We start from the raw sequence: 23656 nt of genomic DNA, 5'->3' as shown, positions 1-23656 counted from the left end.
AGCCTTCCTGATACTGTTCAAAGTTCAGATTCAATCTCCCAGTGTAAATCTAGATTAAAGACGCATCTCTTTAGCTAAGCATTCACATATTGCATCTCATATCCTTGTACTCCAGTTAGGTCAAATGCACATGACTATATTTGCTTAATGTTATGAACAGCATCTATGATAATTTTATTTCCATTTGCTGTTCTGTTTTATCTCGAGATGCCCATCCCGAGGTAACTAGAGAGTATGTCAGCTCCAGTTTGGATCCAGCCTATTAATATGAAGATTTCAGATACCTCAACAGCAGTTAAAACACGGCACCAACTCTGGCGCCGTTCAAACTGAATCAACATGCACCAATGCTATATATCCTAATCATTTGTTAACAACATGAATTCTTTACTTCATTGAGCTAAATGTATCTGCTTTAAATTAACACATTTTTTAAACTAATGCATTGTTGTTAGCTAACTACATGATTTGTATATGTACAATTCTGAAATACATAACTTGGAGACAGTCGCCTCTGATAACAGATCATTCTAAATTGTAATGTAGACAAATGTGTTTTCAGTAAAGCTGCTTTGAAACGATATGTATTGTGAAAAGCACTATACAAATAAATGTGAATTGAACTGAATTTTTGTGTCTTTGTAACATGTAATTGCGTTTACCACCCAATGAGAGAGCAGCTGATGCGAAGGATTTGGTCCCTGTGTTCACAGACCAACTCCTGCAACTGAACTAAAATAAGCCAGTCGTCGAGGTCATTGAGAATACGAATGCCTTGCTCCCTTAAAGGAGCAAGGGCAGCCTCTGGAACCTTCGTGAAGACGCGAGGAGACAGGGACGACCCGAAAGGAAGGACCTTGTACTTGTATGCTTGTCCTTCGAAGGCAAACTGAAGAAACAGTCTGTGCCAAGGAAGGATTGAAACATGAAAGTATGCGGCCTTCAGGTGTATCGCAGTGAACCAATCCTGATGTCTGACACATGTAAGCATGTGTTTGACTGTGAGCATCTTGAACGGGAAGGGCCTGATTCAGTACTCGCAGATCTAGGATTGGTCTCAAACCGCCGCCCTTTGGTACAATGAAGTAAGGGCTGTAGAAACCCTTCTTAATCTCGAGGGGACAGGCTCTACTGTGTCCTTCACTAGCAGGTTCGCGATTTCCTGCTGCAAGGACAGCAGCATCTTCACCTCGCACTGAGGTGAAGAGAACACACAGGTGAAGAGTCTGCCCTGGCACCTGGCGAATTGAATGACATAGCCGAGACAGATTGTTCTGACCAGTCAACATGACAGGTTGGGAAGCAAGGCCTGTCATGTCGGGAGGCTTTGTGTCCCTGAGAACCCGTGATAAACTGTGTAGCTGAGCACTGACCTTGGTCCGGAGGCCTACAGTGGCAGAGGTGTAGTGCAGAGCACTTACCTGAGTGCAGGCCTGGCCTCAGCAGAATGTGAGTCTCGACCACCGAGTTTCTGATGCTGTGCTTTGGTGTGTGACCACCAAGAGAACGAAAGCCGTGAATGCCGTGACTGGATGTATGACCCAGGGAAAGAGGAAACTGCTCTTTTTGTGAAGGTGTAAAATTCACTCCCCCCGGTGGAAGTGAGGCTCATCTGCAGAGGTAATTACATGCTGGCCAGCAGCAGTGTAAGCCCTTGCCGTCAAAGATGCGGTAAACTTATAAAAATAAATGCACCGCAGTAAAGCGTGCTCTGGCCAAGAACGGCGCTTTCCATGTCTTTGCAAGTTCCTCCTGCATTTAAAGGCATAAGAGTTCCGCAACCGCAACGTCTCCCACAGTGAGAGCATAATCCATCCACAAACACTGCCTCAGCATTGGCATGGCCCAAGCACAGCGATTATGTCTGTCAGAGGGAAAGAGGAATCGCCCGCATCCAGTGGGACATGAATGGAACGGCATCTTTAAAAAGATGTGAACCGCCCTGTTTTTACTTTTTTAGAAGAAAATTTGCATTTTTAAGAGGAAATTTCTCTTTCAGGAGGCTGCTGAAGCACCCAGGGAAACACTTTCGCACTAATCTGTGCACACTGAAAGGACCACTGAACGTGCCACATTTCAGGCAGCAATGAGGTGGAATGCTTCTCTCTGTTTCCAGTCAAGAGGCACTGCTTCAGCTCCGAAGAACAAAGCTGAAGCTTGTATGCTTCCAGCCTTATATACCCGTACGAATGGGCGTGGCCTGGCATCCAAATTCTGCTTGTCAATTTCATTGGCCTTTTCTTTTTTTTTTTTTTTTAAAATTTGATTTTGCTTTTTTCAAATATAACAAACAACAAACATCTGACAAAACACAAAAGAGAAAAATAAACCAAAAATAAACAGTAAATTTCACACACACAAAAAAAAAAGAAAAAAAAAAAGATACATGTAAAACAGTTAGAAAAACAACAATTATCAAATCAAGTCATGTGGCACTGTATTTATATAATTCAAAAAGGGATTCCAAATTTTATAAAATACATCACCCCTGCCCCTCACTGAATATGTAACCTTATCTAAAGGTACACAACTGAAAACCTCTGACAACCACAGTCCAATTGGCACATCATAGTCTGCTTTCCATTTCAAAGCTATAAATTTTTTGGCTATTATTAACAAAATTTCTGTAAGTTTAATAGCATGACTATTTCGGAGGTCAGAGTTGGTAAAATTACCTAATAAACACACCTCAGGATCCACTGGAAAATCAATTCCATGAATCCGTGATATACTTTCACATACTTTCGCCCAAAACACCTTCACTTTAGGACACAACCAGGTAGAATGCAAAAATGTTCCTTCTTCTGTACCACATCTGAAGCAAAGGGGTGAAATACTGTTATTAAATTTATGTAATCTAGATGGAGTGTAGTAAAGCTGGTGTAAAAAATTAAATTGAATTAGTCTATACCTAGAATTCAAGGTTGAGGTGACCCCATCTTTACACAGTTGACCCCACAGGTCCCCATCAATTCTTACCCCCAGATCCTGCTCCCATCTACCTCTAGATTTGTCAGGGTCATCTAAAGTTTGATTTGAAATCAGGGCTTCGTAAGTTCTAGAGATGGTTTTATATAGTGGTTTATCTGAATAGCAGATTTGTTCAATACATGTCAAATCAGGTATCTTAGGAAAGGTTTTAACTTTGACCCTTAAACAATCACGTAGTTGTAGATAACTAAAGAATTCTTTATTACTCAAATTATACTTAATTTTTAACTGTTCAAACGACATTAAAACTCCTTTATCGAAACAATGCTCCAAATGTGTAATTCCCTTATTTGCCCATATCTTAAAATTTTTGTTTTGGTAGCACATAGGTAGCCATCTGTTTCCCCATAAAGGTGTCTTAGGGGAAAGAAAATTATCCTGTCCCATCATCAATCTCAGTTTATACCAGGTCCGAACTGAATGAATAATCATGGGGTTATTCGTTTTACTTTTGATCAATTTGTCGTCCCACGTATATAAAATATTGGCAGGGATCTCTTCTTTTATTTCAGAATTCTCTATAGAAAGCCAGGAGGGAAAGGGGGTAACGGCAAACATCTGGGCCAGATACCTAGATTGGGCTGCCCAATAATACAATTTAAAATTGGGAAATCTCAATCCTCCTTGGTTATAATCTAAAGCCAGTTTATCAAGACTGACCCTAGGAGTTTTACGGTGCCAAATAAATGATCTTATTAACCCATTAAGAGAACTGAAAAAAGAATTAGGAATTAATATAGGAAGAGATTGAAACATGTATAAAAATTTGGGCAAAACATTCATTTTGACTGCATTTATTCTTCCAAGCAATGTGAGTGGTAGATCCATCCAATTTGTTAAATCTCTACCAACCTTCTCTAAAAGACTAGCCAGATTGAGACTATAAAGATTCTTTAAATTGCCATCCACCTGTATACCCAAATATTTAATACCAGTAGGTGAGCAATTGAAGGAAAAACTATCTAGTGCAGTAAAATCAAACTCTGATAATGGCAAAATAACACTTTTGTCGATATTAACTTTATATCCAGAGAAAGTACTATATGATTGTAACACATTCTGTAAATTAGATAAAGAATCTATGGGGTTAGTAAGAAATAAAAGAATATCATCAGCAAACAATGATATTTTATGTATTTCTGTCACGATCACCTGTGAGAGTGCCCTTCAGCCTCTAGAGGGCACTCCTTCCCGGACTCTCTGTTTCACCCATTTCATGAACTACATTTCCCATACATACTCCTCGGACTAATCACCATTCGTCATTGCACTCAGGTGTTTGTTATTTTGTCATTAGTGTCTGTGTATTTAATCTGAGTTGTTTCTGTCTGTTCTTGTGGTTCATTGTTGAATGTCACCCTGGAGTCTGTTCCCTGGTTTTCATGTTTCCCAGTTTTTTTTTGTAGTTTCTTGTTTCTTGTTTCTTGTTTTATGTTTGGACTGTTGTTTTGGATTCTGACCCCTGCCTGTACTCTGGATTACGCCTTATGGAATTGCCCTCAATAAACACCCTTTGCTGCACTTGGATCTTCCTTTTGCCTTTCTGTTCCGTGACAATTTCGGGGCCAATTTCAAAGCCTTTTATATCAGGGTTACATCTTATAGCCTCGGCTAAGGGCTCGATAGCCAGCACAAAGAGAGCTGGGCTTAGGGGACAACCTTGTCTGCATCCTCTATATAAGGGGAATGCATCCGAAATAATTCCATTAGTAACAATTTTTGCTTTGGGAGATTTATAAAGTGACTTAATTAAGTCAATATATGCATCTCCAAATCCAAATTTTTTCAGCACTTCAAAAAGATACGACCATTCTACTCGATCAAAAGCCTTTTCGGCATCGAGGGAAACAGCTACTCCCTGTACGCGCTTTTCTTTAGCAATATGGATGACATTGAAAAATCTCCTCAGATTATTTGCTGATAGTCTTTCAATTATAAAACCAGTTTGATCTGGGTTTATCAACAGTGGAAGACGAGTTTCTAAACTCTTGGTTATCATTTTTGTAACTAATTTATAATCCACATTAAGAAGTGAAATTGGCCTATAGGAGGCGCATTTCAGTGGATCTTTACCTTTCTTATATAATACAGAAATTATTGCATTGGAGAAGGAGTCTGGAAAACATTTGTCCGTCCTTGACTGTTCAAGCACTTCGATCAAATAGGGTACCAACAAATCTTTAAATTCTTTATAAAATTCAGATGGGAAGCCATCCTCACCCGGAGACTTATTATTAGGCAATAGACGAATAGCTTCAATCAACTCAGAGGCAGAGAAAGGTTGATCCAGACTAAACCTATCCTCCTCCGAAAGACAAGGTAAGTGGACTGAGGATAGGAAAGAATCCATTTGGGAATGATCTATACTAGCCTGAGAAGTATATAACTCTGTATAATAGCGCTTAAATGCATCATTAATCTCTACAGGGTTATATGTATCTGCATTACCAACATCTATTGCGTTTATCGTTCGTTTCTGTTCATCTCGTTTTAATTGCCAGGCCAAGACTTTGTGCGCTTTCTCGCCAAGCTCATAATAACGCTGATTTGAATTAATAATAGCTCTCTCTGCCTGGTAGGTGTTCAATTTATTATATTCAATTTTTTTGCTGAGCAATTCCCGATAAACCACCTTATTCTGATCTTTATGATATATTTTTTCAAGTGCTGAGATTTCAGATTCTAGCTCATTCAATTTGGAAATTTTTCTTTTTGTTAATCCCTTAGTATATGCAATACATTGACCCCTAAGATAAGCCTTTAAAGTATCCCATAATATAAAGCTATTGGAGCAGGAAGGTTTGTTTGTAGAAGTAAAAATATCGATTTGTTCTCTAATAAATTTGTGGAAATCAGATTGTTTAAGAAGAATAGGATTTAGTCTCCACCTATAAGTCTGTCTTATTTTCTCTGGGATAACCAATGACATTACAAGGGGAGAATGGTCGCTCAATAAACGAGGGAGGTATTCAACATCTAATACACGATATAAAAGTTGGGTGGATAACAAAAAATAATCGATTCGGGTGTGTGTATCATGAGGATGTGAATAAAAAGAGTAATCTCTATCTTGTGGATGTTCCTGTCTCCAAACATCTGTTAGATTTAAATCTTTCATAAAAGCAGTGGTGGATTTAGCTGCTTTAGAAAGAGGTAAAGGTTTAGATGAAGATCTATCAAGTACATTGTCCAAACAAAAATTAAAGTCTCCACCTACCAAAAGTGAGCCTGATGACTGAGCGATTTGAAGAAAAACATTTTGTATAAATAAGTGATCATCAATGTTTGGAGCATATATATTTAACATTGTCCACTGTTCAGAGTACATATGCCCCTGTATCATTACATATCTTCCTGAGGGGTCGAATACCGATTTTGTAACTGTAAAAGGGATATTTTTATTTATCAGTATAGCCGTTCCCCTTGACTTAGAATTAAACGAGGAAGCAAACACTTGGCCTACCCAGTCCCTTTTTAATTTTTTATGCTCCAAGTCTGTTAAATGTGTTTCCTGCAGGAAAACTATTTCTGCCCCCAATTTCTTAAGATACATATAGACTCTTTTTCTTTTAACTGGACTATGTAGGCCCTTTATATTAAATAACACAAATTTCAAAGGCTTTATCATCTAATATCTATAACATCCAAAACATCATATAAAATGCCCTCATAACGTACTCGGTTACTAACGTAACCTCGGTTCCCTGAGATACGGAACGAGTACTGCGTATGGGGAAAGGTCTCCCTTTTTCCCCGCTGCTGAAGCCTTTTTCAATAACGCAGTGTAACTGCACCGTCATTGGTTCACTCATAGACAAGTTGTTGAACCAATGGCGGCGCGGCATAGCTGCGCGGCCTATGGCGACAAAGCGCGCGAATATTCCCGCCGAAATGGGCGGGGTATAGGGCTATATAAGCAGGCGTTTCGCCATAGGATTTCAGTGTCAATCGACTGAAGCGACGACCCTGAGCCGCAGCCTCGTGGCACGGCAAGTGACGCAGTACTCGTTCCGTATCTCAGGGAACCGAGGTTACGTTAGTAACCGAGTACGTTCCCTTTCGATACTTCACTCGTACTGCGTATGGGGAACGAATTCAACCACGCCGTGCCACGGCTGGGAACGATATAGCTTGCATTTGGCCACCCAGAGGGGGCAAAAAGGACAAGCGGAGGCAAAGCCTAACCGAACCCATGGTTACACTGAAGGAAGATACTTCCTATGGTGGCGTGAAGCGGGACCTGTTGGAAGCCGCTAATCACACCGACAGGACCCGAGCTTGTAAGGTCGGGACATCGAGGTGATAGAACCTGACAAAGGTGGACGGCGAAGACCAGCCGGCCGCCTCACAGATGTCTTGGATGGAAACTCCGTTGGACCAAGCCCACGAGGAAGCCATTCCTCTAGTGGAGTGGGCCCTGACTCCTATGGGGCAATTAGTGCCCAGTGAGGAGTAGCACAGGTTAATAGCATCCACTATCCAACGGGAAATGCGTTGTTTCGAGACCGGAGACCCTTTGGTGCGGCCGCCAAAACAAACAAAGAGCTGATCCGACAGTCTGAAAGACTGTGATCGGTCTATGTAGGTCCTCAATGCCCTGACTGGGCAGAGTAGCTGCAGCTCTGGTTCGTCCGCCGAGGGAGGAAGAGCAGAGAGCGAGATGACCTGAGCTCTAAACGGAGTTGAGAGCACTTTAGGGACGTAGCCATGCCTAGGTTTCAGAACGACCTTAGAGTCACCAGGCCCGAATTCGAGGCATGCAGGGTTCACAGAGAGGGCCTGCAAATCGCCAACACGCTTTACCGATGCTAGTGCTAGTAGCAGAGCGGTTTTTAGTGTTAGGGGCCTGAGGTCGGCTGAACCCATTGGTTCAAATGGGGCTCCTTTCAAGGCCCTGAGGACCAACGAGAGGTCCCAGGAGGGAATAGTGAGAGGGCGAGGAGGATTCAAACGCCTAGCACCTCTCAAAAAACGGATCACGAGCCCGTTTCGTCCCACCGATTGGCCAGCAATAGGAGCGTGGAACGCTGCAATGGCTGCTACGTAAACCTTAAGCGTGGAAGGGGAGCGCCCCATTTCCAAGCGTTCTTGGAGGAAAGACAGTATGGAAGATACGTCACTCTCCACAGGGTCTATGTTGCGTGTTGAACACCAATCAACAAAGACTGACCACTTCTGGTCGTAGAGGCGCCTCGTAGATGGGGCTCTAGCCTGAGAAATGGTATTTAGGACGTCCTCGGGGAGGCTAGTCGGCTCCCATCGAGGGACCAGAGGTGCAGAGCCCAGAGCTGCGGCTGTGGGTGCCAGATTGTTCTGTTTGCCTGAGAGAGGAGGTCCCGTCTCAGGGGAATCGGCCACGGGGCTCTTAGAGAGAGCCTGAATAGCTCTGAGGACCAAACCTGGTTCCTCCAGAGCGGGGCCACCAGAAGGACTCTGTGCTGGTCTTCTCTGATACGCCTGATGACCTGGGGGATCAGTGCGATCGGAGGGAAAGCATAAAGGAGCGTGCTGGGCCATGTGTGGGCCAGAGCATCTACTTCCTTCGAGAAAAATGTTGGGCAATGAGAGTTGTCTTCTGAGGCGAAGAGGTCTACCTCTGCCTTCCCGAAGAACTCCCAGATCGTGAGGACCACTTGGGGGTGGAGCATCCACTCGTCGGAGGGGATGTTGCTCCGTGACAACATGTCCGCACCCAGATTGTTCCTGCCAGGAACATGAGTCGCTCTGAGCGACTGAAGCCTCGGAAGAGCCCATTCCAGCAGTCGTTTCGCCAGAGCGCATAAGCGGCTGGACGAAAGACCGCCTTGGTGGTTCAGGTATGACACCACCGTCATACTGTCTGACCGAACTAGAACATGACGTCCCGTCAAGTAAGCCTGAAGAACTGAAGGGCTTTCATCACTGCTAGCATCTCTAGACAGTTGATGTGTAGATGGCTTTCCTCGTGGCTCCACGAGCCGAAGGCCGGTCTGCCCTCGCACACAGCGCCCCAGCCCAAGTTGGAGGCGTCTGTTGAGAGCACCGTCCTCCGTGAGACCGCCTGTAAGGGGACTCCGCGTTGGAACCATACTGGATCCATCCAAGGTTTCAGGGCTAGAAGACAGGCCCGATTGACCTTGAGACATAGGCGGCCGTGCCGCCATGCGCTGGGAGGAACCCGGAACTTCAACCAGTACTGAAGAGGCCGCATCCGAAGAAGGCCTAGCTGCAGCACCGGGGAGGCGGAAGCCATCAGCCCTAGCAGCCTCTGGAAAAACTTCAGAGGGAGATAGGCTTTGTTCGTGACAGATGCCGTGAGCTGCTGAATTGCCAGGGCGCGCTCTGGCGAGACTACTGCCGTCATACGGACCGAGTCGAAAACTGCTCCCAGAAACGAAATTCGTTGAGTGGGGCATAGCGAGCTCTTGGCTAAGTTGACCCTGAGACCCAGGCATTGTAGATGGCTGAGGAGCACGGATCTGTGGCGTTCCAGCTCGTCTCGCGAACGGGCTAAGATGAGCCAGTCGTCGAGGTAATTCAGAACCCGGATTCCCATCTGTCTCAGTGGGTAAAGCGCCGCGTCCATGCACTTGGTGAAAGTGCGGGGAGCCAGAGACAGCCCGAAGGGCAGGACCGTATATTGGTATGCCACCCCTTCGTATGCGAATCTCAAGAATCGTCTGTGACGGGGGGCTATCTGGATGTGAAAATACGCATCCTTCAGGTCCAGCGAGCAGAACCAGTCCTCGGGGCAAATGTGCGCGAGGATCTGCTTCAGCGTCAGCATTTTGAACTTCCGTCTCATGAGGGAGTGATTCAAAAGCCTGAGGTCTAGGATGGGTCTGAGACCGCCATCCTTTTTGGGGACCAGAAAGTAGCGGCTGTAAAAGCCTGTCTCGCTCTCTGACGGAGGAACCATTTCCACAGCTCCTTTTTCCAGCAACGACATGACTTCGGCCCGGAGGACATGAGCGTCGTCCGGATTGACCGATGTTTGAAGCACCCCGGCGAAGCGGGGGGCCGTCGTGCAAACTGGAGCGAGTAGCCCTGGTTTACGATCCCCATGACCCATTCTGACACATCGGGGATGGCCTGCCAGGCCTCGGCCCGAGTGGCTAGGGGTTGAATAATGTTGGGTGACAGACCGCCGTTGAGAGGGTCGTACACCGCGAGGGGTGGAAGAGGAAATTTGCTCTTTTTGTGATGAGGTAAAAATTTGTCCGCCGTGAAAACGGCGTTTGGAGTGGGCGCAACAGGTGTGGGCCCAGCTGTCACTTGGAGTATGTTTCCCACGCCCGGAAATAAACGAGGCGGAGGGGAAATTACCCGTGGGAGCTTTTGGGGTGGTCCGGTCGTAACGGGACGGTCCCCCATCCTCTTCCTGTCCGACGAATCAGGACGACTTCGGAGGCACCGGGTCCAGCACAATCCTGGGCCGGGGTCCCTGGCGCCTCGGGAAGGGAGGGCGCTTCGCAGGGCGCGAGCGCTGGCGATGCTCCTGGGGCGGCGCTGCCTGTGTTGCAGGTGGGGCTGGTTTGTTCTGCTGAGCCGGCGCAGTCCTGGGGCGGCTAGACGCAGAAGCGGAGCTGGAGCGCTTAGGCAAGAAATGCCTCATAGCCTGAGACGATTTCTGCGCGGCAGTAAAGCGCTCAGTGAAGCCATCCACTGCAGGCCCGAAGAGACCAGAAGGCGAGACCGGGGCGTCTAAGAAGGCCGTCTTGTCTAGGTCTTTGATCTCCGTTAGGTTGAGCCACAGGTGGCGCTCCAACACGACCAGGCTGGCCATGGAACGACCGATGGCCTGGGCCGTAGCCTTCGTAGCTCGCAGGGCAAGATCCGTGGCGCTGCGGAGATCTTTGAAGGCTGGCGCGTCGATTCCAGACTCATCCAGAGAGCGGAGGAGTTTGGCCTGGAATGCTTGAAATATGGCCATGGTGTGGAGCGCAGAGGCAGCTTGGCCCGCCGAGGTGTAAGCCCGTCCAGCCAGAGTAGAGGTGGTCCGACAGGGCTTGGAAGGAAGGGCCCTCTTCGTCTTCCAACCCACAGCCGCGGGAGGACAGAGGTGAGCAGCCACCGCTTCATCTAGGGGTGGCAAGCGCTCGTATCCCTTCTCCTCGGCGCCGTCGACGGCGGTGAGGGCGGAGCGGTGCTCTGGCGGCGGCCTGGCAGAAACCATTCGTCCAGGCGGCTGCGAGACGGCTCCTCTGGAGGGGCCCACTCGAGGTCCAGCTCTTCAACGGCTCTAGACAGGATGCGGAAGAGCTCGGCATCCATGCCCTGGCCATGCTCGATGGGTTCCAAGGGAGGCGGTGGAGCGGGGTCTTCCGGCTCGCCAGCCCATCCTTCCGCTTCGGAAGCCGCAAGAGACATGGAGTCGTCTTGTTCGTCGTCTGTTCCCCCGAATGAGACGAGGTCACTCGCTTCTGCGGAGGGACGCTGCTCAGGGCGAGAGAACAGAACTGGAGAGAGTTCCCTGGGAGGAGAGGGCGAGGCACGCGGGGGCTGGGCCGGCGTGAGCTCGCTCAACTCCTGGCGCTGAGTCGCTCTACCCCGCTGTCTTTTCCTCGCCGGACCGCGGGAGGAAGGAGACGGGAGGGCGCGAGCGGCGAGATCGCCCTCAGTGAAGAAGGCGACCCGCGAGCGCAGGGAAGCGAGACTCATACACTCGCAGTGCGGGCATGAGTCTCCAGCGAGCGCGCCGTCTGCGTGGGGCTTGCCCAGGCAAGCGACACACTCGCTGTGTCCATCGTCGTCGTGCAGGGGGGCCCTGCAAGTACCACATGAGTGGCGGGGCATCGTGAGACGCCGCTGCCGTGAAAACGGCAATTGGGTGGCTCTTTTAGAGCGGCGAGGGCCGCGGAAGCTCTTAAAGCGGTGAAAACCGCTGGAAATCGCTCTTTTAGAGCGGCGTTTAAGCCGCGGATGAAGCTCTCAGGCGGCGCGCCGGATGGCGGCAGGGGACGCACAGGAAGCGGCCGGAAGCGGGAAGCGGGAGGCGGCGGCTCGGCGACGGCGCTAGAAGCTGCAGTCCGCGAGGGCGCCGGCGCTTTCTTCCACCGGCGAGTCCAGGCGAGTCCGCTGCGGGAGCCTCTTCAGACGGCGGCGAGAGCAGAAGGCGGCGAGCTTCTTCGGCTTCAGGCGGAGATCAGCGAAGAGAAGTAGATGTCGTCGCTGAAGGAGAAAACACTGAAATCCTATGGCGAAACGCCTGCTTATATAGCCCTATACCCCGCCCATTTCGGCGGGAATATTCGCGCGCTTTGTCGCCATAGGCCGCGCAGCTATGCCGCGCCGCCATTGGTTCAACAACTTGTCTATGAGTGAACCAATGACGGTGCAGTTACACTGCGTTATTGAAAAAGGCTTCAGCAGCGGGGAAAAAGGGAGACCTTTCCCCATACGCAGTACGAGTGAAGTATCGAAAGGGAACCACCGATTTGAAATGTTAACATGTATCTTTCAGAAAACAAAATAATCAAAATAAAAGAAAACATGTATAAACAGAGAAATTCTAACATAGCTGCTGAACCAGAACTATACAGCAGCAGAGAGAGAAAAAAGAAATCCGTTGAGAAACGATTAGCTCGAGCTTCTTTCCAAAGAAAAATGAAAGGCTAACCACGAGCTCTCTTTATACATATAAACACACTGATGCAATAGTAATTATAAGAATAAATCCCCCAACGTTTAAGTTCAAATCCAAAACTAATAGTCCGCCCGTAAACAGATGAAGACCCACAACAAAAAATTTAAGTGATAGAAAAGATAATAACAATAATAATAATAATAATAATAATAATCATTATTATTATAATGCGGACACCCGCTGCAACCCCTTAAATGAGGAGGGGAAAATAAACCAAAATACCAATTCAAATAAAATCCCGAGCGACCAAAGAGTTCCGAAAGTATCAGGCCGACAAGCCACTCACCCAACCATCTAACAAATCAACTTGGGGTATGAACCCCATCTGTCCGTCCCGGAGTGCACCGGACTCCGCCACGTCCAGCAAACTTCTCAGGCATGTTCCGACAGAAACTTGAATGCTTCGTCCGGCGTGTGACAAAACCGTGTTCCACCATCCTCCGTAAGGATTCGAATGCGAGCGGGATAAACGAGGTGACAATTGACATTCTTCTCCTTTAAAGCCTTGAGTGCTGGGATCATTCCTCTTCTCCGCGTTATCACGTCCGATGAGAAATCCGGAAAGAAACTTACTCTCTTCCCATCAACGGAAATTGGAGCTTTATCTCGGGCGATACGTAGGATACTTTCGCGGTCCTGGAATTTCAGAAGTCGAATTAGGATGGGCCGTGGGGCCCTCCCCGAGATTCGCGCCGCCGGAATGCGGTGGGCGCGTTCGATGTCAAGTGGAGCGCCAAAGTTATCTTCTCCCAAAACTCTCGGTAGCCATGTCTTAAGGAATTCGACCGTGTCACGACCTTCAACTCCTTCACTCAATCCAATAAGGCGGATATTATTTCGTCTGTTGTAATTTTCCATATATTCCAATTATTTACATTATTTCTGAGAACCTCGTTGTCTTTTTTTAGGAGACTGAGGGACTTCTCATTTCCCGAAACTGTGTCTTCCACATCGCTTATCCTTTGTTCAGCCACAGAGATCTGGCCTTGCATAGATGAAACTGACACGGTCAAGGTGTCAATTGATCCCTGAATGGAGTTGCGAAGGTCTGACATTTGAGAGATCAGCTCCTGCTTAACACTCCCAATGATCTCGCGAAACTCTTTCAGCGCGGCGGCGATAACCCCCGCTGAACTTTCCCCCTCTGAGACGTTACCCTCGGCGCCATTTTGCGGAGACTTTCTCTCAGTTTCGGCTGTTCTATGTTCATCTTTCCTTGGTTTCGGTCGACGCTCCATCATTCCCGGTTGCTCACAAGTACCAGACAGACTTTAATCACTATTGGGGGACGTTTCAGTGTTTGTATCAAAAAGATATTAAACGATTTCTAGAGAGCTCTCCTGGTAACGTCTAACTACCTCGCGCGCATCACGTGACTCCTTCATTGGCCTTTTCTGATATTCTCAGAGGTGATTAGGGCCCCCAAAAGTGAACCCCATATGTTAGCTTTGACACACGTTGAAGTGACCGACAGAAAGGGAATGAGAGATACACAGTTCAAAAGTTGAAATATTTATATTTTATGTAGAGAATGCAATGCTTAAGTATATCAAAAGTATCAGAAACAAACACAAAATAAACTTAAAAGCTACAACAGTGTAAGTAACAACAGATTACAATGTTCACTCACTGATGGCATAATAACAGACCAGTAAGAGTAAACAGTAAGTAATTAGCACTAGTAAACCTGTAGGTGGTGCAGTAGCTCACTGCTCTGCCATCTTGTCAATGATGTAATCTTTGGGTCACATATGGGTTCTAATAAATGGGGCCAATGTGGGCCACATACAGAACCCTTATGGGTCCTATAGAAGGGTGATAACACTGGACCCACAAATGGCGCCTCTATAGGGTTTTGTGGGAACACAGTGGGTGAGAACTGGGCCCCATTTATATTTCTTTTTTATTCCTGTAGGTGAAATTAATGTGCTTTAATGTGCTTTAATTTGCAAAAGAAAGTTATGTTTTAGTAAACCTGTACCTGACTTAATACAATTTAAATTACATGAGAAAATATTTGTAATGTGAAGAAAATGACTTTCAACTCAGAATTTGTAAACCACCTTTTTTATTGATCATAAGAAGAAAAATAAAGGTACAATAAAACAGTATAAGAGCATTGAAAATTCTTCAGTCCATCACTCCTGGGTTGGGGCAGACCCATCAGCTTCATATCTTAAGAACAATAATGAGAGAAAAAACAGAAAAGGCAATTATTTTAAAATACTATCAAATCATTAACAGGAGCACTCTCTTAAAAAGCATGCATTATTATGATCAAGCCATGCCAGTACTATCTAGTACTTTCTAAGTACTTTCTATTTCTGTCCAAATAACTAAACTGACACGTAAAGGGATATCTACTACTCAAAGGAATATGAACAAGTTAAAGTGACTTTACAAATGCATATTACAAAAACAACACAACATAAATATAAGATGATAAATAAAGTGGAATTTAACAACTTTAACATTACTGAATTTAATTTAACTATCAAAAGCTGTTATTATACATTACAACTGTTAACTTTTAACTATTTTTGAATACAAAGTAATGTGCACGTGTATTGTTATTATTATTATTATTATTATTATTATTATTATTATTATTGTATTCATATCTTTTACCACGTGTGTGTGGAAATTGCTGCGTTATGACTGTGGAACTTTTGTGGACGTTTAAAATTGTGCAAAACCATCTCGCACCCTGCTGAGGCCCTGTTATAAAACATACAAACAGTATTAGGCCTACTTTAATTTAACATGAATAGTTAACATGTTACTACCTTGAAACCGATAACGATGTTTATTTTGATATCTGATGATAATGGCGCTCTGATCCGGTCCAGGGGCCTGATGTATAAACGTTGCGTACGCACAAAATGGGCATAGAAATATGCGTACGCATTTTTCCACGCACATATCGGGATTTATAAAAAATAAACTTGGCGTAGCCTAAATAAGTGCACACCGTAAGGATGCTCTTGACCGTGCGTACGCACTCTTTTAGAAGAGTATGTGTTTTGGCGACACCAACTGGCCCAAATAGCAATAACTATTTAAAATGAAAAACTTCGAAATTATCCTATTACATCACCCAATAAATCAAATCGCATCAACCTGAATTATTATTATCAGCATTCTTAACCAGGTGCAAATACTTTGAATATACTATTTTTTTTTTTAATGAATAGGCTATAAAAAGGTATGTGCGTATATAACATATCATCATAATGGATGCTCTCCCCCAGGGGAGACAAAAGTGATATGAATTGAGATAGTAGATGTGCTACTTTCGATCACTTTTCCAGTGACACGCTGTTTTAATGACAGCGAGGAGCGCTGGGAGCACAATAATTCCTCTTTAAACTAAACTGCAGATGTTGGGACAAAATAATTTTTCGAGAATGACGATCAGTGATGCACACTTAACTTAGATATTATGGAAGACACTGCTGGATTCGGTGGTCGAACGGTCCGTTGTCCAGTTTGAATAGGTCCAATAATATCTTACTGTACAACCACAGCTGCAGGGGGTGTTGATGTCGTGTGAAGAATCTTCAAACAATTACCATTTGAAGGATATCATTTGAGGAAAACGGTAAGATTTGCATGTTTTCTTTTAAAAATACTTTGTAAGTGACGCGCCGTTTCAGACAATTGAATTTACACTGCAATAAATAAGTGCCTATAAATAATAGCCTATAAACTTCCTAAAAGATATGTTCACCTTATCAGCAAAACTGCATAAATTTGTTTAAAACTATTTAAATACTATCTGGCCAGTGGAAATGAATCATCTCTATTCTAAAACCTTTATCTGAAGTATTTTATACAATTTTGTTTTTATGGATATTTTGATATATTTATTCTAAAACATAAAGAGGATATTGGATGATCTTTATCAATATAATGTGTGGCACAAATTGCATTTATAGTCCATATCTAATATTTTCCAATGTCTTGTACCTTTGACGGTGTTAACCATGGTGTCACGTGGATGGGAATATGTATGGAAATTATATGCAGATGAGGTTATGCATAGTAAAACTAGGCGTTATAAGCTCCATATATGGTGATGTCGGGGAGGAGACAGGGTGGAGATGCACGTATGCACAATCTTCCGCTGACTGGGATTTATAAAGGGATTTGTGCGCAGGATCTGGCGTACGCATGGTTTTATAAATCAGATTTTTTTTGTGCGTACGCAGAATCTAGCTTTTGCGCGTACGTACACTTTTAGGATGAAGTCTACGCAAAGTTTTATAAATGAGGCCCCAGGGGTCCAGTTCCCAAGCAAAGGTTGTGATCTATAAAAACAAACTTGACGGGAGAATGTGCGCACCTTTAAGCAAACTTTGAGCTGTGCGTAAGCACATTCTGGAGACAAAAGTGATTGAGATAGTAGATGTGCAACTTTCGATCACTTTTCCAGTGACACGCTGTTTTAATGACAGCGAGGAGCGCTGGGAGCACAATAATTCCTCTTTAAACTAAACTGCAGATGTTATGACAAAATATTTTTTCGAGAATGACGATCAGTGATGCACAATTAACTTAGATATTATGGAAGACACTGCTGGATTCGGTGGTCGAACGGTCCGTTGTCCAGTTTGAATAGGTCCAATAACATCTTACTGTACAGCCACAGCTGCAGGAGGTTGATGTCGTGTGTAGGATCTTCAAACAATTGCCATTTGAAGGATATAATTTGAGGAAAACGGTAAGATTTGCATGTTTTCTTTTTAAAATACTTTGTCAGTGACGCGCCGAGTCAGACAATTGTATTTACACTGCAATAAAAAAGTAGTCCGATCTGTTTCCACTAAAATAGCCTATAAACTTCCTAAAAGTTCACCTCATCAGCAAAACTGCATAAATTTGATTTTAATTGTTTAAAACTATTAAAATACTATCCGGCCAGTTGAAATTAATGAATCAGCTCTATCCTAAAACCTTTATCTGAAGTATTTTATACAATTTTGTTTTTATGGATATTTTGATATATTTATTCTAAAACATAAAGAGGATATTGGATGATCTTTATCAATATAATGTGTGGCACAAATGGCATTTATAGTCCATATCTAATATTTTCCAATGTCTGTACCTCAGACGGTGTTAACCGTGGTGTCACGTGGTTGGGAACGTGTATGAAAATGATATGCAGATGAGGTTATGCATAGTAAAACTAGGCGTCGTAAGCTCCATATATGGTTATTTCGGGGAGGAGACAGTGTGGAGATGCACGTACGCACAATCTTCCGCTGACTGGGATTTATAAAGGGATTTGTGCGCAGGTTCTGGCGTACGCATGATTTTATAAATTAGATTTTTTGTGTGTGTACGTAGAATGTAGCTTTTGCGCGTACGTACACTTTTAGTAGGGATCCTACGCACAGTTTTATAAATGAGACCCCAGATCCAGGTGTTCTTCATGAAGTAGCGGCGCGCGCGACCAAGTGTAGCTGCACATCCCCCTCTGTTGGTGAACATGATCACTACACAATTGCTCTGATATACCAGCAGTCCGCTGTAACTCATGCTGAGGGCTGTTTCATAAAACAAGATTAGAAAACAAGCCAGGCTTATTTTGCTTAGTCAGACTTTTTGTCAGCGAATTCTGTTTCATAAAACAAACTTAAATTAGTTCAAACTCAGTTACCCTGGCAACTTATGCTGGGAAACTAGCCTGGGCAGCGTTTCCCAAAAGCATCATAAGCTTAAGTAGATCGTAGCTCTATTGAAACCAATGGAGCTACGATCAACTTAGGCTTACGATGCTTTTGGGAAACGCAGCCCTGGGGTCTCATTTATAAAACTGTGCGTAGGATCCCAACTAAAATTGTACGTACGTGCAAAAGCTAGATTCTGCGTACGCACAAAAAAAAAAAACAGATTTATAAAACCATGCGTACGCCAGAACCTGTGCACAAATCACTTTATAAATCCCAGTCAGCGGAAGATTTTGCATACGTGCATCTCCACTCTGTCTCCTCCCCGAAATCATCATATATGGAGCCTAGACGCCTAGTTTTACTATGCATAACCTCATCTGCATATCATTTCCATACACGTTCCCAACCACGTGACACCATGGTTAACACCGTCAAAGGTACAAGACATTGGAAAATATTAGATATGGACTATAAATGCCATTTGTGCCACACATTATATTGATAAAGATCATCCAATATCCTCTTTATGTTTTAGAATAAATATATCAAAATATCCATAAAAACAAAATTGTATAAAATACTTCAGATAAAGGTTTTAGGATAGTGTTGATTCATTCATTTCCACTGGCCAAATAGTATTTTAATAGTTTTAAACAATTCAAATCAAATTTATGCAATTTTGCTGATGAGGTGAACATATCTTTTAGGAAATGTATAGGCTATTTTTAGTGGAAACAGATTTGCCTACTTATTTATTGCAGTGTAAATACAATTGTCTGACTCGGCGCGTCACTGATAAAGGATTTTAAAAAGAAAACATGCAAATCTTACCGTTTTCCTCAAATGATATCCTTCAAATGGTAATTGTTTGACATTTGACATCAACACCTCCTGCAGCTGTGGCTGTACAGTAAGATATGACCTATTTAAACTGGACAATGGACCGTTCGACCACCGAATCCAGCAGTGTTTTCCATAATATCGAAGTTAAGTGTGCATCACTGATCGTCAAAAAAAATATTTTGTCATAACATCTGCAGTTTAGTTTAAAGAGGAATTATTGTGCTCCCAGCGCTCCTCGCTGTCATAAAACAGCGTGTCACTGGAAAAGTGATCGAAAGTAGCACATCTACTATCTCAATCCATATCACTTTTGTCTCCAGAATGTGCGTACGCACAGCTCAAAGTTTGCTTAAAGGTGCGCACATTCTCCCGTCAAGTTTGTTTTTATAGATCACAACCTTTGCGCGGGAACTGGCGTACGCACGCTTTATAAATGAGACCCCAGGGGCCTCATTTATAAAACTTTGCGTATATTTCATCCTAAAAGTGTACGTACGCGCAAAAGCTAGATTCTGCGTACGCATAAAAAAAATCTGATTTATAAAACCATGCGTACGCCAGATCCTGCGCACAAATCCCTTTATAAATCCCAGTCAGCGGAAGATTGTGCGTACGTGCATCTCCACCCTGTCTCCTCCCCGAAATCACCATATATGGAGCTTACAACGCCTAGTTTGAGATAGGTATAAACGGAGGTCGGAGCCAGCTGCAAGTGGGTGGAGCAACTGCAAGTGGGTGGGACATTAAGCCGCAAGTGGGCGGTACAAACTAATAGAAGATTTTGATTGGTTTTTTTAATGTCATGTAATATTGTTCACGCTCCTGGTGGCGGTAGCGCGTGAATTTGGTTGCGATCCGTCAAACAGAAGAAGAATAAGAAAAAGAAGACGAAGAAGAAGCTGTCTGACAATATGTTTTTTCAAACAACTGCAATCTGCTCTCCAGGTTATGGATACAGTAGACCATAAACAGGTAACATTAATGTAGCTTAATTGCATGTCAGTTTTGCTAATGATTTGGACTGTACTGATTTATAAACTGTTCTTAGCGTTTGCAAATCGATTTAGGATAATTTATCATTTTAAAATTATTGTTTTTCTTTGCTTTCTTTAATGTGAACATGAAACTAAAATTCCAACTCATTGGAATTTTACACACACACACACACACACACACACACACACACACACACACACACACACACACACACACACACACACTCGCATGCACACATTGTTTTTTGTGATTTGTTGGCACATTGCATAGACGTAATGGTTTTTATACTGCACAAAACGTATTTTCTATTGCCCTACACCAACCCCTACACCTAAACCTAACCCTTTACAGGAAACTGCACATTTTTAATTTAAAAAAAATCCTTCTGCATGATTTATAAGCCTTTTGAAAAATAGGGACATGCTGTAATGTCACATAATACCCACCGCATCACTGTGTGTGTATATAATATGTAATATGTATATATGCACTAATCAGTTATAAGATAAGTAGAACTGTGTCAATTTGGGTTTCATGTTGACAATAAAATGTATGGTAGTTCAGACCATGCATATTTTTCTTTTTTCACTAATTGAAAATTGGCATTCAAACTTCAATATTCATAACCATGCTTATCAGCACTGTTGATAAATTCTATTGTTGTTGTTGTTTGTCATTAATCCAGCCTGCCAGCCATGACACTGCCTTGCAGGCACTGGCATTTTTTTACAGAACTATATTTTGCTTATCTTTATTTAATGTTAATTTACCTCTGTCTTTTTGTTTTTAACTCATAGAGAGCTTGCCCCCAAAAAATCGAACCAGGACTGTGGTCAGAGACTGTCCTCAATGACATTACGGTGAGATTTTTTTTGTAGGCATAATATACTTGTGATCACAAGTCCTGCTTTTAATATGTAAGCCCCAAATGCATATGTTGTGTGTTTATCACAGCAGTTAATTTATTGTATGTTTGATTTCATCACTAGGATTATGAAAGACAAAGGATGTCAAATAACTGTGGAGTATTTGTCTTGATGGCAAGTATATGTAAATGAGGAGCAGAGAATTGTAATCACTCGCAGTCTTTTACCCATTTGATTTTTTTTTAATTATTATTGTTTCTTTGAATACAGTATGCACTGTATGTTACTCTGGGGAATAAGTTTGACTTCACTGAAGTAATTTTTTTTTTTTTTTTTTTTTTAGATTTAGCTTTAGTTTTAGCTTTAGTTTTTGTAGTTATATATTTTAAATACAATTCAACATTATACTAATTTATGTAATTGGCGAACATAAGGAAATGGTGATGTGCTGTCCTGCTTGACAATTTCTCATTAGAGTAAGTGTTTTTGTGGTGTTTTTAAGAAACCTTTAAAGAAAAGAAAAAAATAATTCTTGTTCACTTGTATGCTGTCAACAGTTAATTCTGTTCAACAAGTCACTGAACAGAATGATACAGTGAATCACTCATAATATTCAGTAAAACTATATTCTGCAAACCCTGGGTGAAAGAAATAGCAAAGTGTTTCAGATAAAAATTATAATAATAATTATTATGATTGTTCTTGAAATGTTTGTGCATGTTAAACAATAGATATAAAGTCATGCATATCTTGTATGGCATGGGGAAAGTTTTAATTCAGGTCAACCCTAGTGTTCATTGTGGTTTTTGTGCACCCACCAGGTTATGCTGGGAAGGGCAAGCGAGGTGAGCTTTCAGGAATTTACAGCGAAGCCATGCATCCAGGATTTTGCAATGTCCACTGCATACAGGATTATTGTTCATAATTTTAGAAATAAAATAATTTACCCACCCTGAGTCTGAATTGTGATTTGAGAATACATTTATTTGTGTAATGTTCTGAAGAACGTTATTTGGTCATTTGCTGTAATTTGAGTAAAAACAAATATGAAAAATAAAAAATGTTCAGTACAGGTGAATAGTAAGTAACAGTATTCAACATTTTCTTTATGCATCACACATTTATTTCCTGAGTGCAATTGCATCTCACTTTAATATGTTCTTTGTTAGGCTACTGTAGATTGTAAAATACAATATCCAGAAATATGCTTGAATTACATTACAGCTAAAAGGATTTAAAATGGCATCATCACAAAGGATGACAAACGGTGTAAAAACGTGATTCAGTGTTGACAATGAATGGTATTTGGATACAAACAATAATTACAAAAATGTAAGAATTTCAATTCAAACTATGAAAATGCGTTATTTATAAATTTTTTAAGATACTATGAACTCCAGCCTACTTGTGGCATAAGCTCCACCCACTTGCTGTTGTTGACGTAAGCTCCTCCCACTTGCGGGTCTCCGGGCTGCAGCGATATCTACTTGCCTAGTTTTACTATGCATAACCTCATCTGCCTATAATTTCCATACACGTTCCCATCCACGTGACATCCACGGTTAACACCGTCAAAGGTACAAGACATTGGAAAATATTAGATATGGACTATAAATGCAATTTGTGCCACACATTATGTTGATAAAGATAATCCAATATCCTCTTTGTTTTAGAGTAAATATATCAAAATATCCATAAAAACAAAATTGTATAAAATACTTCAGATAAAGGTTTTAGAATAGAGATGATTCATTTCCACTGGCCAGATAGTATTTAAATAGTTTTAAACAAATTTATGCAGTTTTGCTGATAAGGTGAACATATCTTTTAGGAAGTTTATAGGCTATTATTTATAGGCACTTATTTATTGCAGTGTAAAATTGTCTGAAACGGCGCGTCACTGACAAAAGTATTTTTAAAAGAAAACATGCAAATCTTACCGTTTTCCTCAAATGATATCCTTCAAATGGTAATTATTTGAAGATCCTTCACAGGAACACCTCCTGCAGCTGTGGTTGTACAGTAAGATATTATTGGTTATCGTTCGACCACGAATCCAGCAGTGTCTTCCAATATCACTGATCGTCATTCTCGAAAAAATATTTTGTCATAACATCTGCAGTGTGGTTTAAAGAGGAATTATTGTGCTCCCAGCGCTCCTCGCTGTCATTAAAACAGCGTGTCACTGGAAAAGTGATCGAAAGTAGCACATCTACTATCTCAATTCATATCACTTTTGTCTCCCCTGGGGGGGAGCATCCATTATGATGATATGTTATATACGCACATACCTTTTTATAGCCCATTCATTAAAAAAAAAAAATAGTAAATTCAAAGTATTTGCACCTGGTTAAGAATGCTGATAACGATAATTCAGGTTGAAGCAATTTGATTTATTGGGTGATGTAAAAGGATAATTTAGAAGTTTTTCATTTTAAATAGTTATTGCTATTTGGGCCAGTTGGTGTCGCCAAAACACATACTCTTCTAAAAGAGTGCGTACGCACGGTCAAGAGCATCCTTACGGTGCGCACTTATTTACGCCAAGTTTATTTTTTAGAAATCCCGATATGTGCGTGGAAAAATGCGTACGCATATTTCTATGCCCATTTTGTGCGTACGCAACGTTTATACATCAGGCCCCTGGTCCGTGACGT

Source organism: Chanodichthys erythropterus, chromosome 13 (genome assembly GCF_024489055.1).
Source record: "Chanodichthys erythropterus isolate Z2021 chromosome 13, ASM2448905v1, whole genome shotgun sequence".
NCBI classification, from domain to species: domain Eukaryota; kingdom Metazoa; phylum Chordata; class Actinopteri; order Cypriniformes; family Xenocyprididae; genus Chanodichthys; species Chanodichthys erythropterus.
Note: the sequence above shows the minus strand (reverse complement) of the source record.